This window comes from Nymphaea colorata, chromosome 5, assembly GCF_008831285.2.
Source record: "Nymphaea colorata isolate Beijing-Zhang1983 chromosome 5, ASM883128v2, whole genome shotgun sequence".
NCBI classification, from domain to species: Eukaryota; Viridiplantae; Streptophyta; class Magnoliopsida; order Nymphaeales; family Nymphaeaceae; genus Nymphaea; species Nymphaea colorata.
In genome coordinates this window covers 17,181,875-17,196,526 of record NC_045142.1, presented here as the reverse complement: position 1 = coordinate 17,196,526, position 14,652 = coordinate 17,181,875, and the positions used below count along the sequence as shown (strand labels likewise).

Genomic DNA, 14,652 nt, shown 5'->3' with positions numbered 1-14,652 from the left:
CGTCGACAGCAGGGTTCGAACCTGCGCGGGCAAGCCCAACAGATTTCAAGTCTGTCTCCTTAACCACTCGGACATATCGACTGCCGTTAAATGACGGTGGCCGTGATTCACTTAAGAACGGGTCTATATGTAGTTTATTCTTCATTATTAAAAGCAAAAAAAATTCTTTTAACCATATGTTGATATTTTTCATTACGAAGCATGCGTTTATGATTTATTTTATCACTCGAGAAGCTATTTTTAATTTTTCAATCATTAATCCACTATTTTTAAACGTGTCCAAAAGCTGGGTCATTATGTGTAAATTTCTCAAAATAAGTAAACGAAGAAGTGTGCATTTCAAGAAGCAGAGAAATTTCTATTTTATTCAAGGATATCTACATTTTTCAAAATTTCTCAACTGGGTTTACAAATCTCATCAATGGCCAATTACCGCTATTCTTTGGGAATATCCAGTTAAAAATAGCCACGATTTTCATAAAATTTTAGCACAGATTTGTGGTTAGTGTCATATACTTATGATTGATTAGGCCCGTATGGAAAAAAAAAAAAACATTATTGACTAATCGTAGTTTTAAGAGAAATTTCTTGGGGATTACTTTCGGCTCTCTAATATGAGAAAAATTAACTTAAAAGAACTAAAGGGAGGTTTACAGCAGGGTGCCAAAAGGGGGTGTCCTAAACTTTAGTACAACAAATGAGTGATATTCTTAACAAAAACAGCAGCCTTAAAGAAATTTTCTCCTAAGAAACCATTTCCCTTGTTTGAAATGGTAAAGTAAATTCTTCAATTTCCCTTTCCTCAACCCACTATTTTCCCTCATTATCTAGGTGCATACATGCCTGTGAAAAGGACTGGATAATGAACACCAAGAACTTGATTGCCATGGAAAATCAGAAAATTTCAAGAGTTTTGTGAGGTTACCTTTCTCTACTTCAAGGGCAAAGATACGTGGTACATTCCGGTGCAAGCTAACTTTGAAACCAATTCAATGGTTGGACCTGGGTTCAGTTATATGGGCTAGCCTTATAAGGCCTGTGTCACTGGCTAACGACCGATTCAAAATTTGTTAACTGTATATTTAATACTTCATAAAAAAAAATTTTGACTCTACCCCCTACTCTAATCTACATGCTTTGTCTCTAGGAACACCATGACAATACATGAGGTACATAGGCCAATCAAAACTGTCATCAGAAAATTACAAATTATATAGTGTTTACCTAAAAGTTGCATGAGGTGCTCACTTCATACTATCGGTGACTTGAGTGCCCTTTAATTAAAAAAAGCTGGACTCTACCACATAATGTAGTTGGACGAGATGACATTTTGATGAAAATCCGGTCATCAATTTGATTCGTATGGGTGGCAAGACGTGACATATCGATGAAAATTCGGTCATTAATTTGATTCTTGCTCATGCTCAAGGTGGAGAAAAATTTGCACCTCTGCCCCAAACACAGGCATGTGGTAAACAAAGAATTCAAGACTTTAAGGGCAATTTAGTAATTTGGTCGGAATCATGTACCTAGGTTAGGTGGTGAGGGAGGCAAGCAGCTTTATGGTGGGTAGATCACAATGCATCCAATAATGACTCGACACGTGACAACGCCTAGAGGCAGATCCAACGGTCGAGATTCTGTATTAAAAAACACGCTAGATAATCTAGTCAGTTCAGGTACGTACGGGAAAAAGGGGTCCGGACTTCGGACCGCTCACAAGAGAAAGCAAATAAACAGTAAAAATAAACGTGATCTTGAGTAAAGATGAAGACAAGGTACACTAACAACAATCTCTCTCTCTTTCTTTCTTTCTCTTTATATATATATATATATATATATATATATATATATATATATATATGCACCATATCATTCTGCATGATTAATTAATTTAAACTGATTTTTGAAAAAATGAAAAAATGAGAGGAAGATATTCCTTTTAGTCCAACTTTTCTTTTGCATTCAAAGAGAAACTTCCAACATGGTTTATGAGGATTGTAATAAAGAAATTACATACTTTACTGTTGTTGTGTTTGAATGACACCTTCATTTCGGTTCCGCGAAAACCTAATTCATGAAAAAATAAAATTTTTAATTGGTCTTTGGGACCTTCTTTGTGTGTTTTAGATGACGAGAAAAAGCCAGGTTTTCACTTTTGAAACCTAATATTTTTGTTTAGATAAGAAAACTGAGAAAATATAGTAAATACATTGATAGTATTAAAACTAGGGGTAAACCTAGTTTTCCAAGCTTATTTGAAAAATAAATTTCATCAAAATTGAATATGGGACAAAACCCAGATAGGCTAAGGAAGCTTGGCCACTCACTAGATGGCCAGTGGGTGTCCTTTGACATGAGCTAGAGACACCTAAAATGGCGTTTTAGAGGCAAGACACAATTTTTCCACAAAAATGACATTGTAGGTTGTCACTCAAACAGACCCTACACGTTTTTTCTGCTTGCCTATGACCATACAACTGATCTATAAAATAGTTTAAATTTTATTATGTTAAAGTGTGTTTTTAAAGCAATATATGATTTAAACTTGAGGGTGAATTAAAATCAACCGGCTATCTGATATTGTTGGATGATAAAACAGTTAAAAGCTATTGCTAAAATACCATGCTAGAAGTATTAGAAATGATTTATGGTATGATCAAGGGTAGTTTTAATCATAGTCACAAATGACGTTTCAGAGTTTTAAATGGTGAGGTTTTTTCTCAGGTATAATACGATAAACTTAAAAAAAAATGGTAAATTTTTAAAAATTCTTAAAATTAAAAATGAGAGAAAAATAAAATAAATGAGAAACTAATAACATGAAGATTTTCAACAAATAAAAAAAGCTTTTTGGCATTAAAAAATGACAAAAGTGAAACAAAATGTAAAAAAAGTATTTTTTTCAAGTTTTCGACGGCAATTTAATTTATCACGTTTTTTCGCTTTTTGTTCGAGAAAAATGTGTTTTCTATGACTATGGTTTTAATTATCTAGTATATATATATATATATAACTTTTTGGTTCAGACTGGAAGAGGTCTATTATGCTCAATGATCTGTGGGAAGGATATGTTTCGATTCACTAAGGTATTCTTTTTGTGGTACAAACAAAAGATTACCAACACACAAGTTGAAGCATGGCATGGACGACACTATGAGACACCAAGATAAGCCCACGCCCTTTACTATAGGGAATAAGGGGTTGTCGCACCCATCTAAAACTAATGAAATCTGTCAATGTCATCGACTTGACCATTTTCACTTTGTTACAAAATTTTAAATTTGTTTAAATTATTTTATGTTGCTCAATCGCCAAGAAAATATCGAGACTCCATTCCATTCACAACCTTCCAAAACATATCTTTTCAAAGAGAAATATAATCACCTACTTTGTCATTTGCGAATAATTATCAACAATAATTGAAGTGCTGGGTTGCCTCATTTGAACCCCAAGACAAGCGCTGAGCCCGTCCAGTCCTTATCCAAAACCTTTCGCGGTCCAAGAAGAGAAGATCCAACGGTGGTTCCAGTAGTAGAAGATGCAGACGGGGTAAGGGATGTAAAGGACTCGGATTTAGTCCAAATGGAGTTGTTATCAAATTGGGTAAATTCCACTCGTTACCCATTTTTTTGGTCCAACTTCATAAACCAGACTTGCAAGAATAGTTAGTTACCTCGAAAGTTTTTGTTACATAAATTTAATTTGGAAAGGATATTTTCCAATTAATTGACTTCAGGTTTTTCGCCAAATAAAGTCACGTCCAACCATCAGATCCTCACGATTTTTTTATAATATCCACACATTCTTTGTCGTTGTCCCTTCGTTTGCTTTTCAAATGCTTTAGAAAAATCTACAATTGCTTATATATATATATATATACTCTTAATTGCTAACCAATAAGGAATCATCTTGATTATTAATCTTTTTAAGATTGATATTGAGAGAAAAACAATAAAAAGAATATTTTAATCGTTTGAGATTGATTACAACTCTCTCAACCATTTACCTTGAAAAAATCAAACGACTAAGATGATTTCTTACAAGTTTAATATTTAACGGTTTCTTACCTACCAAGCTGGCACACTCTCTCTCTCTCTCTCACACACAGACACACACACACAGTCACACTCATATATATTAATAATATGTGGTATGGCAATTGTTTATGGTAGATTTACCAATGATTTATGGTCCTTTTAGTAACGAATTTTTAAATTTTACCTACTGAACAACTATTTAGATCCAGCAACATTGAATATATATATATATCTATATATATATATATATATATATATATATATATATATATAGAGAGAGAGAGAGAGAGAGAGAGAGAGATAAATTTTGAGCCGTAGATGAAAACAATTTGACTCATGTATTTACAACTTAATTTTCATTTTTTGAAAATTGATTACCTACATGATTTCCACCAAGTTTAGTATATGAAATTACTCATTTTTGTATAATTTTACTTAAACACATTTACTTGTTAGTATTTGATTTTGAATGGTATGGGCATATGAGAAATTAGTGTTGAAGTAAGGTGCACACAAAGCCCCAAGAGGGTTTGGTGCATTGGCTCGGGCCGATTTATGCTTTGATTTTAAAAAGTAAGGTAGACGCATGCTATTATGACCCTAGAGCGGCAAGAAAGAATGGTAATGTCGACGGGCAAACAATGTTTATTTTGGTTCTTGTCCAAACCCTTGAATGGGGCCGAGCACTCGTCTTCTTCGTACCATTTTGTTTTTGATTTGCTCCAATATCAATCACTTTCTTCTTGATGATTCGCTCGAGCAAGATGGCATGTTTAATATCTGCGGATTCTAATAACGAATTATTGTGGCTGTCAAATGCGTGTTCACTAACTAAGTTAGAATCTGCGAGGGCAAAAGTACCTCATTTGGCCTTGCAGAATAGAGCAATATTTTGATTGATTATAAAAATTAAGGGATTTAAAATCTCTTGCATGCCAGATGTTGCACCGCATGGCTAAAAATTGTGAATCTATTGCCAAAACATAGTGCCTACATAAACATTAGGGATAGTTTATAGTGCACCAATGATTTCCGGTACTTTATTAATGACAAACTTTTCACATTGGCAGATTTTAACTCCACCATAAACCCTTGTGCACTATAAACTGTCACTAATGCAAATACAACATACTTTTTCAGCAACAACAGTTTAAATTTTAGACATATGGCATTCGACATGACTAGATCTGATATATATATATGACAAAATTTGTATTTATTTTTACATAGATTTTTTATAATTATTTGCTTATTTATATATGTAGTGCCCTTTCAAAAATGAGAATTTTTATAACAATGCTTCATAACAAAAAATTTCTGGAGTCAGCTTTATGATCATGTTATTTTCTTTTTCTTGGCAACCTCATTAGTGAAATAAAGATATAACTACTGTGATTTTAGGGTTGGAGTAGAAAAGATTAACCTTCTCCTCTCCAACATTTAACATTGGAAGTAATTTCAAGAAAAGAAAAAGAAAAGAATATCCTTTTTCCTGCAATTCGAAATCTAAAATTCTTCTCCAAATGAAAGGTTTACTTATTATTTAATCGAACATTCACAAGGTGTGATTGGTTAGACTCAAAAGAAAAGAAAAATAAGGCGAGCGAGTGTTTTGGAAGTATTTCACGTGAAAGTGGACACCCTTGAAGCCTTTGAATATTTGCAGCCACAAAATGCGACTCATTGTCCAAAGTATCGCGAGTAATGGGATTCCTCATCTTGTGATTTCTGAACCTGCGACCAAAAAGGAAAGGACAATTGAGAAAACATTGTCTTCGAAGGTGCCATGATTTTGTTGACAAATAACTTGATGGCTCATATTTTTTCAAAGGCAAAAGTTAAAAAATAATGATGCCACGAAGAAGATGACAATGGGTCTAAGCAAGATGCCGCTTTTATATTTTTGGCAACGACACAAAGCATTTTGTGTTCATATTCATCATTCGTTTTGGCAGATTAGAATATGTTGCCCGTGATGTGCTAATCACTGTCCTCACAGACACTTAAGTTAAATATAATTGTGCTATTTGAAAAAAAAATAATTACATTTAAGAAGCAACTGTTTCAAAAAATTATAATGCTTACATCTCATCAATCTTTTGGAAAATTAACAATATAAATGTGACCTAGACCCGATCCAAAACAGACTTAGACACGGTTCAAAACATAACTTAGCCATGTCCAAAAATCTGTCATATATTAATAATAGGTAATCCATATTACATGGTTTCCAGTAACAGTTTGTAAGTCATGTTGATAACTCGGTTCTTCTTTTGCGGCTTATTGGTGGTGATTGCATGCACGATTTCAATAACATGCAAGTCACATACTATTTTCTATAATTAAAATATGTATTTATGTAGTCATTAGTTTTTTTTTTTTTTCTGATGAAACATAGCCATTTCAATTGAAAAGCAAAAAAGGGTTAAAAATCTATCCGCTTAAAACACCTTCAAACATTTTTAAAGCACTATAAGAAAGTTGTTGTCGCATTATAAACATCATTAGCACGCACAAGATGGCCGTTTATTAACAATGTGCTTTTAAATTTTAGTTATTATATATATATATATATATATATATATATATGTGTGTGTGAGTGTGGTTTTATTTTATAAATAATGACTTGACCAATGAAAAAAAAACGTGGTGTCCGTGCAAAGCTCCAAGTTGACAAGTTGTGAGCCTCCGGTTTACAAAAACAAACTCGACACAGTTTACACTCAAAAGGGCATTTTTATAATTTTACTTGTATGAAGTCCAAGAACAAATGTGGTCTCCTTTGCTTTAGACAAAAAAAGCGCTGTGTCTTTTCACCCACAAGGTTTAGGAATGTCAATATATTTCATTTGAATAGGATATTTGATCAAATTGGTTCGAAAAAATTAGATATGAAAAAAATAAATATTTGATTAATCAATCAGATCATATTCAAATTTAATAAATGACATCTGATCGGATTCAAATACACATAAATATTTGACTGGATACGGGTTCAAATTAGAGTAAATTTTTAGACAAATATCTTGTATCTAGTGCTATTACATTTTGAAAATTGACAAAACCTCGTTTAAATTTTGGATTGGGATTCAGATCTGAATATAAAAATTGGATCCGGATCATATTTGGATTGTAAAATCAGTTCTTGGATTGGATTTAGATATGACTTTTCTTTATTCGTATTTGAATCCGAATCCAAACATCTGATATCGAAAAAATGGATATAACTATCCATATATTGGATCTATGGCGGATGCTGGAGTGCACTTAGATGCGTAGACGATGTCCCACGTTTGGTTCAATCTAAGTCCCCCTAGGTAACGAGAACACTTTTGATCAGCATTAGCGCCGGAATGCATCCAATACGTGTGGTTCATGTGAAAGCATCTACGGAAAATATTAAATATTAATTAATTGAAGAAGGTCGGTGCTTGCCGGTAGTTGTGGAATGATGCCGTTTGCGTGGGATGTCGTTTCCGTGGGGAAGGCGCAAGTCGCTCGGGGGCCAAGGCAAGTCCTCTTCACGTGGGCCATTTGTTCTGAACAATGATGCCCGTAACTCTTCTAGCTTTGGTTCCTTTGCGTGCACCCAAAGGCAGGGGGCCGGACGAGTCGCCAACTTTTTGGCATGCCCTCAACGACCGGGTCAGTGTGGATATATATATATATATATATATATATATGGCATAGATCTTACATAAACATATCCGGAAAGATCATTCTTATATGTTTCATATTTTAATTAGGGGTTGTGGATCAGGTTGTGGTTAGATGCAGCTGTTACCACATTTGTTTTAATGAATAAAAAAAGGAGTTGAAGTTATAAAAAACTCCAATGCATGAAAATTTTATGAGCTTAACATTTTAATTTTATTTCTTAACAACATGACCCAGACCATGTTCATTGCCTTTTTAATATGGATAGATAGATAATGCAAACAATTCCGCGTGGATAAGTTTTTAAAATCTCAATTGCTCAGATTACATATCCGGAAAAGGCTCTCTGGTAAATTTTCCATAAATACAACATTAAAATTCACCTTTTTTAAAGGATTCTTGGTTAATACTCATAATTAGAGTTAAATCTATGTATGCTATTTTATTCATTTCCTTTAAACTCATGTGCCATAAAGTTTTATGGGGTCTATTGACATCAAGATAAATGTACAATCAATATTATACAGTAAAAAAATAAGGAATCTTATCCATTTTCTTAGTTGATACATTTAGCATAAAAGTCCATGTTTTAAACTAAAGCAACCCAAATTCAGCCATTCGATTTGAATCAAATAGAAATCTTACGGAATCGATCCTAAAAAATCGGATATGGAAAAAAAATTAATATCCGATTAAAAAATTAGATTGAATTCCGATTTAATAAATGACATTTGATCGGTTTCAAATATCGATTTGGATCATACATTTTTAGATGAATATTCTGTATCTAATGCTATTAAATTTTGAAAATTGACAAAATCCAGTTTAAAATTAAGATTTAGATTCAGATATAAATATAAAAATCAGATTTTGGATTCGGATTTATATTCAGATATGACTTTTTTTTATTAGTTTTTGAATCCGAATATGTGAATATTCGAAAAAACATATAATCTGAATATGATCTCATATATTTTGCAAGTTTGTATTGCTTGATGGGTCACTGCACCAACAAGATTCATGGCAGTGGGATGGGTAGTCTTGAGTCAAATACCTATTAAAGTTGCTAAAAACTAGTTGTAGTGAGCAGGAGGAATATTTGATTGTACTTATCGACAAGAGGATTGGAGCCTCCACCCTTCCCTCTATTTTTTCAAGTACCAGATAAAAACGAGGAATATTATTAAAAACTATTATTATTGAGTTTTTTTTGGGTAACATTTTGCTCTTTCGAACTCTCTCAATTTTCTCCTAGTATTCAAACAAGTTTAAATAATAGCTCGAGCTCCTGTTTGCCTCCACTTTCAAACTTTGCCATGCATGATTTAACTGCCTGAAAAACAGTAGCAGCAGAGCCGTAGAGGCTGGTGTGGGCAGTTGCCAACACAACACAAAACCCCCAGAAAATGTATTTATTTTTTATTATTGGCTTGAAATATTTGACTTCCACGAACAACACAACAAACACGTCATCTGCATAAATAGGTAGGAAAATGAAAATTAAGTTGCTGGTATGGAGCATCCGTTCCACCAAATTGGCAGAATGCAGAAAGGGCAAAGAAAACTTTAGAAGCATGATATTGAAGGCGTTCCATGCCACGTTGCTGTTCGCTGTTTGCACGCACCTGTGGGGTCCACAGCGGAATTACCAAGCGAGAACGTCTTAGAAGTCCCGTTCCGTAGCAAACGGCCAACGGGTCCATGCAGAGACAGAGGCCTCGCGGCTTTTGGTCAAGGGGAACAATAATTGTGTTCCCACGCACGCATGACCAAATGCGCTCAGTCGGAGCCGAGGAAAGCCGTCCTCACGCTTGGAACGGGACCTACACCACACTACACTTCCCCGTACGCACAAACAGGACTCGGAACAGAAATGTCCCGAAAAGGATGAAGCAAGATGTGCTCGTGCTCATTCCCACGCAGACAATGAATCGTCCCACCGAGGCGATCATACCAAAGAACTGGCCGAATTGGTTGCCCCGTGAATTAGAAAAATTTGTATCCTACAAAGAGAACCCACAAGCTTCTTTCGTTTTCTTTATTCTTAAGTCCAGGGCTGCTTTCGCGTCTTAAAAATGTGCTTTATTTTTTAGAACTATTAAGTATAATACCGTTTGAATATTACCAAATTTAAGCTGGTTTGTACTGCCAATAAGGTTCAATATCATTGAATTCTTAGAACAAAAAAAAAAAAGGCTCCATGGCAAGAATCGTCAGATCTTAATTCACCAGTTTTTTCATTTTCTTAACCTTAATGAAAACTGCACTCGAGTTTTGTCACTATGTAAAACCCTAACCAGTATCGCATGCCCAATAGATGAAAGCCTAATATATGTCTAGTAATTTTTATATGAACAAGAGTAGGCAAATATTCTTGTGTTTCAAATCACGATAACAAAGTAATATGGATGGCGCTTTGTGTCATCGGCTTTTCGAGGTTCCCAAGGGATGTGATCTTGTAGGGTCACCTTTTAAACCATCATGAGCGTTAATCCTCTTGTTTGGAAGACAAGACATAATTATTGAGATAAACCCTACGCTTACCAACAGGATGGCCTTCTTTTCCATTTTTTAAATTTCTTTCATGCACGAGCGGGCGCATGTGTCTCTAATTGGACCCAAAAAATGCATCATCATTGGCCCAAATTTGACTCATCATTATTCAAAGTTCATCCTAGAAAGGGATCAAACCTCTACTAAATTCAGGTTTTGGTGTTTCTGATCCGAATTTATATCGGATCTAAATTGAATTACTAGATCCAAACCTCTGGCACATCAGATTACATAACTTGATCCACGAAAGGGAATTCGAGTGCAGCATGTGGGGCCCAAGCGACACCAGTACCGTCCATCTTTTCGCGATGGACGGTGCAGAGGAGTTTAGGGGCTGGGCACGTCAGCGGTGGACCCCGTTGAAATAATGCCGCCGAACCGGAAGCTCCCGGACTGGGGGCGCAGGCGGGAGAGTCCGTGAAACGGAACTGGGTGAATAAATCGCCGATTAATATCCGCTCCAGTCAACGATGTTAGCTAAAACCCCGTTACGGCGTAACTGGGTCGTAATCGCCGATTTAACGCCACTCATTGCGGCCAACGCCACAAATCACACGGCGCACTGATGATATCTGGGGAATTGAATGGATGGCTCACGGAGATCTTCCTTTTCATTTCTATTGGATTTTAGTTGGATCCGGAATTCAGAAGCTGAATCCAATTACCATTGGAACACAAATTTCCGATCTATTTACATCCCTTACGGCACTTGCTTGAAATTATGCATTAAAAAAAATTAAAGAGCTTTAAAATTAGCAATCTTGAGTCGGATATACACATGAAATTTTCATAATCAAATTTTTTCTAACATTTTTAAACACGGTACTTGGTTAATTTTTACTCTTACATAAAAAAAAAAGTTTTAAAATGTCGGACAACAGCAGAAGGGTAAAATTACAACGGTTATTCGTGCATATGTCCGGACAGTAGCAACGTTGTATTGTAAACGCCGCCCGATCCACGGATACAACATCATATTAACCAAGGGGCACAAGCTTCCAATATAAATACATAGATGAACCTAATCGACATTATATATATATATATATAATATTCTATGCTTGCTGAAAATGATATTTTGATTTGGGTACATAAACGTACTCTTGTTCAAGTACATAAATGTTCTCACGGTATGTTTGTTCTAAATTATATGTTGATTTAAGGTAAATAAAAAGAAAAAGATTTTAACAGCTAAATTTTTTATTTGGGCCGTTGATTTTTGTCCTGGGATTTATGAAACATCACTAAACTTTAAAATTGTCAAATTTAACATAATTTTCAAACTAAATTACTCACCAGATCATATCCGTAAATTATCTTAAAGATTCAAAATGATTTGAAAAAGACGCGTGCCAACGCCACTATCTCTACACGGAAATATAATAGTATAAAGTGGGTTTGGGTGTAATGGATCATATGAAAATGATGATAGGACTTCTTCAATATAAAATATCCTTTTCAATATAAATATGTTTATTTAAATTCATATTTATATATATTTGGGCCACATTTTCCACATTTTGGCAAGTTGGGTTATTACTTAGTCAGAAGTCCAAGCTGACCGCCGGGTAGCCCGAGTCAAATGGCTCGAGCTCGTTGATTCCCTCGAATGCTGACGGACTCAGCCGCACTTGGCTCGAGCCCACCTTATTGACCTGGCCGGTAAGCTTTGGCACTATGTCGCTGTGTTTGCTGGGGAGTGGACAAAAGAAATTCGGTCGGTGTTTGAAGAAGCCTGAACATACAAAATTTGGTCGTGGAAAATTGACGCACGAAGAGCGGAGAATTCAAAATCCTGCATCATTTTGTTGATGACAAGTCCAAGTGGGGTTGGAAAAATTTGGTAGGAAGTCTCATTCTCAGAAATTCCAAAGACAATGACATAGTACATATAAAGTTTTCACAGTGGAAAATCAAAATGATCAATTTAGAATTTCCTTGAAATAGAACTAAATTATATTGTCACATATATTGGAAGGTAAGTTATAATCGAGTCCTATCCAAATCTCAGCTACAAATAAAGAAAAGCCATATTCAAATTTAAAATCCAATTTCAAGGTATGAATCCGATTCAAATCTGATTTTTACATTCATATCCAAATCCAAATCTGAATTTTGAACCGAATTTGGCTTATTATCAAAATATAAGAGAATTACATATACAATATTTATCTAAACATTAATTAGATCTGAATCTAATCAGATATTTATGCGTATCTAAACCGATTTGTTTTCTTAATTGGATATAAAATTTTCTTCCATCTGATTATTTCAAAAGAGTTCGGTCAAATATCCAACCCAAATTAGATATACTGACATCCCAATCATAAACGTCAACTGTTTGATTGAGGGGCAACCATCTAAGGTAAAGGCAGGGAAGAGAAACGTTCAAAAGGCCAAAGTCTTTCTCTTATCTTCCTCATTCTTGGGATTTAGATATGCTTTGGGCAGGTAAGAAACGATACATTAACTAAAGTGTCACGCATTCACCATTTGCAATTCAAAAGAGTAGTGTCAATATGCTGGCGGCGCTGTCTAAAGTTATTGTGTTTTTTGTTCTTTGGCGGCAAACCGTCAAAGTAATAAATCCGGGAGCAGCGGTCCAAGGCGGAGGGTGACAGCATTTGAGCTTGGTTTAAAAGTCTTCCCCTTGACACCCTTTACAAATCACCAGCACTTGTTATAACAATAATCAGATGATTGTGATTTGCAGAAGTCACCACATCTTTTTCAGCTTTGCCTTGAGGACTGGATTGAATATTGCTCAGCATTGAGCATTCGATGAAGATATGGATTTAAAAGTTTGGATTAATTTGTCTCCGCAAGTGGTTGTCATGCGTAACTTAATTTTAGCCACCTGTTATGAATTCACTATCTTTACTCCTTTGAACTGGAAACTAGGGAAAAGTTAATGGGCAAAATCATTCCTCGCCGGTCTAAAACGATATGAGGCTTTGCCACCAAACCAATTTTATATATAAGTGGGACATAATTAAGCGATTAATAGAGAACTTGAGCTTCCTGAACCATCACATAATTTACGTCCGTCAAATATCTTGTTCTTTAGAAAATTATTCTTCAGAAAATTATTCTGAAATCGAAAGAACAAAAAACCAAAAAAACTATTAAAAAAGATATTATATGCCACTACTACTAATATTGCTTTGTTCACATTTTTTTTCTTGTTTTTCTCTCAACCAACTATTTGCTTTTACGATCTTTAGATAGTTGAGTGACTGAAAAACTAGAGTTACCGTTCTCTCTCTCTCTCTCACTCACACACACACACACACACACAATATATATATATATATATATATATATATATATATATATATATATATATATATATATATATATATATATATATATATATATATATATATGTATTATAACCAGGTAGGAACTCTGAAGTTCAGGATCTTGGTGATGTTTGTTTGTAAAAAAAAAATCATGATGTTGGTGTGAGTTATAGGATGGTCCATGTAGATAGGGGTAGGGAGGCGTGTGAAATGAAATAGGAATTGCCTTGAGCACTCCATTTGCATGCAGTTACTCATAATGTTGAATGGGGTCCCAAGACTCGTTTCATGTGTTTTCTGTTTATCTTTTCAAGCAATGCTGCCGAGTGTTGTCAGTATCGGTTTTTCTCTCTTGTTTTCGTGACCCTTTTTATTCATGAGTAATCCGTTCTCTTTTCAATCGATGTTGTACAAAGTTGTCGGTGATACCCATAAATCGGTCGTGACTCGGCAAAATATTTCAAAAAAAAAAAAAAATTCTGAAATACAATTTTTTTTTATAAAAATGAGATAAATAATTAATGAAATACTTAGAAATTGGTACATGACACTTTTATGAAATTGGCTTGCCATCAACTTGATTCCAGTAGGACTATTCAGGCTGATAATGAAGAAGCGATTTTGTAAGATAATAAGGAGGTTACAGTAGCATTGTGGCGCATCATGTTGCATTGAATTTGAACTGGTTTATTTTTATTTTTCACTCTTCCTACTTAGAAAGAGCTAGGGATTTTGTTTGGAAGGAGCTGAACTGAATTATACTTTTTAAAATTTTTACAGATCCAAAAACATAATATTTATTGTTTGTTTAGGTGCTAGTGAAAACAAATCCATTATTTGGATAGTGAAAATAAATCCATTAGAGGTAGGAGGAATGAGAGAGACTTTCCAGCCTCATTTTTAGGAAGTGTGTTTCTAGTTTCCTGTTCACCTGAGAAAAAAGAGTACGTCCCAGATAACATCTTTTCCTTAGGAAGGATGAAAGTTTCAGCCCTTTTGAGTAGCCGCCGGTGCAGAGGCTTTTAAATTCTCTCAGATGGAACTTGTTGTGGACAATGTTTTCGAATTAAAAATACAAAATATAAAAGGACCATATTTTT

General features: G+C 34.6%; 1 non-coding gene across 1 annotated transcript; it reads right to left on the bottom strand.

Annotated features, from left to right (window-relative positions):
* Positions 1 to 81, bottom strand: TRNAS-UGA (transfer RNA serine (anticodon UGA)). Its single transcript has one exon. It is a non-coding gene; the product is annotated as a tRNA-Ser (tRNA).
* Positions 82 to 14,652: the final 14,571 nt, after the last annotated feature.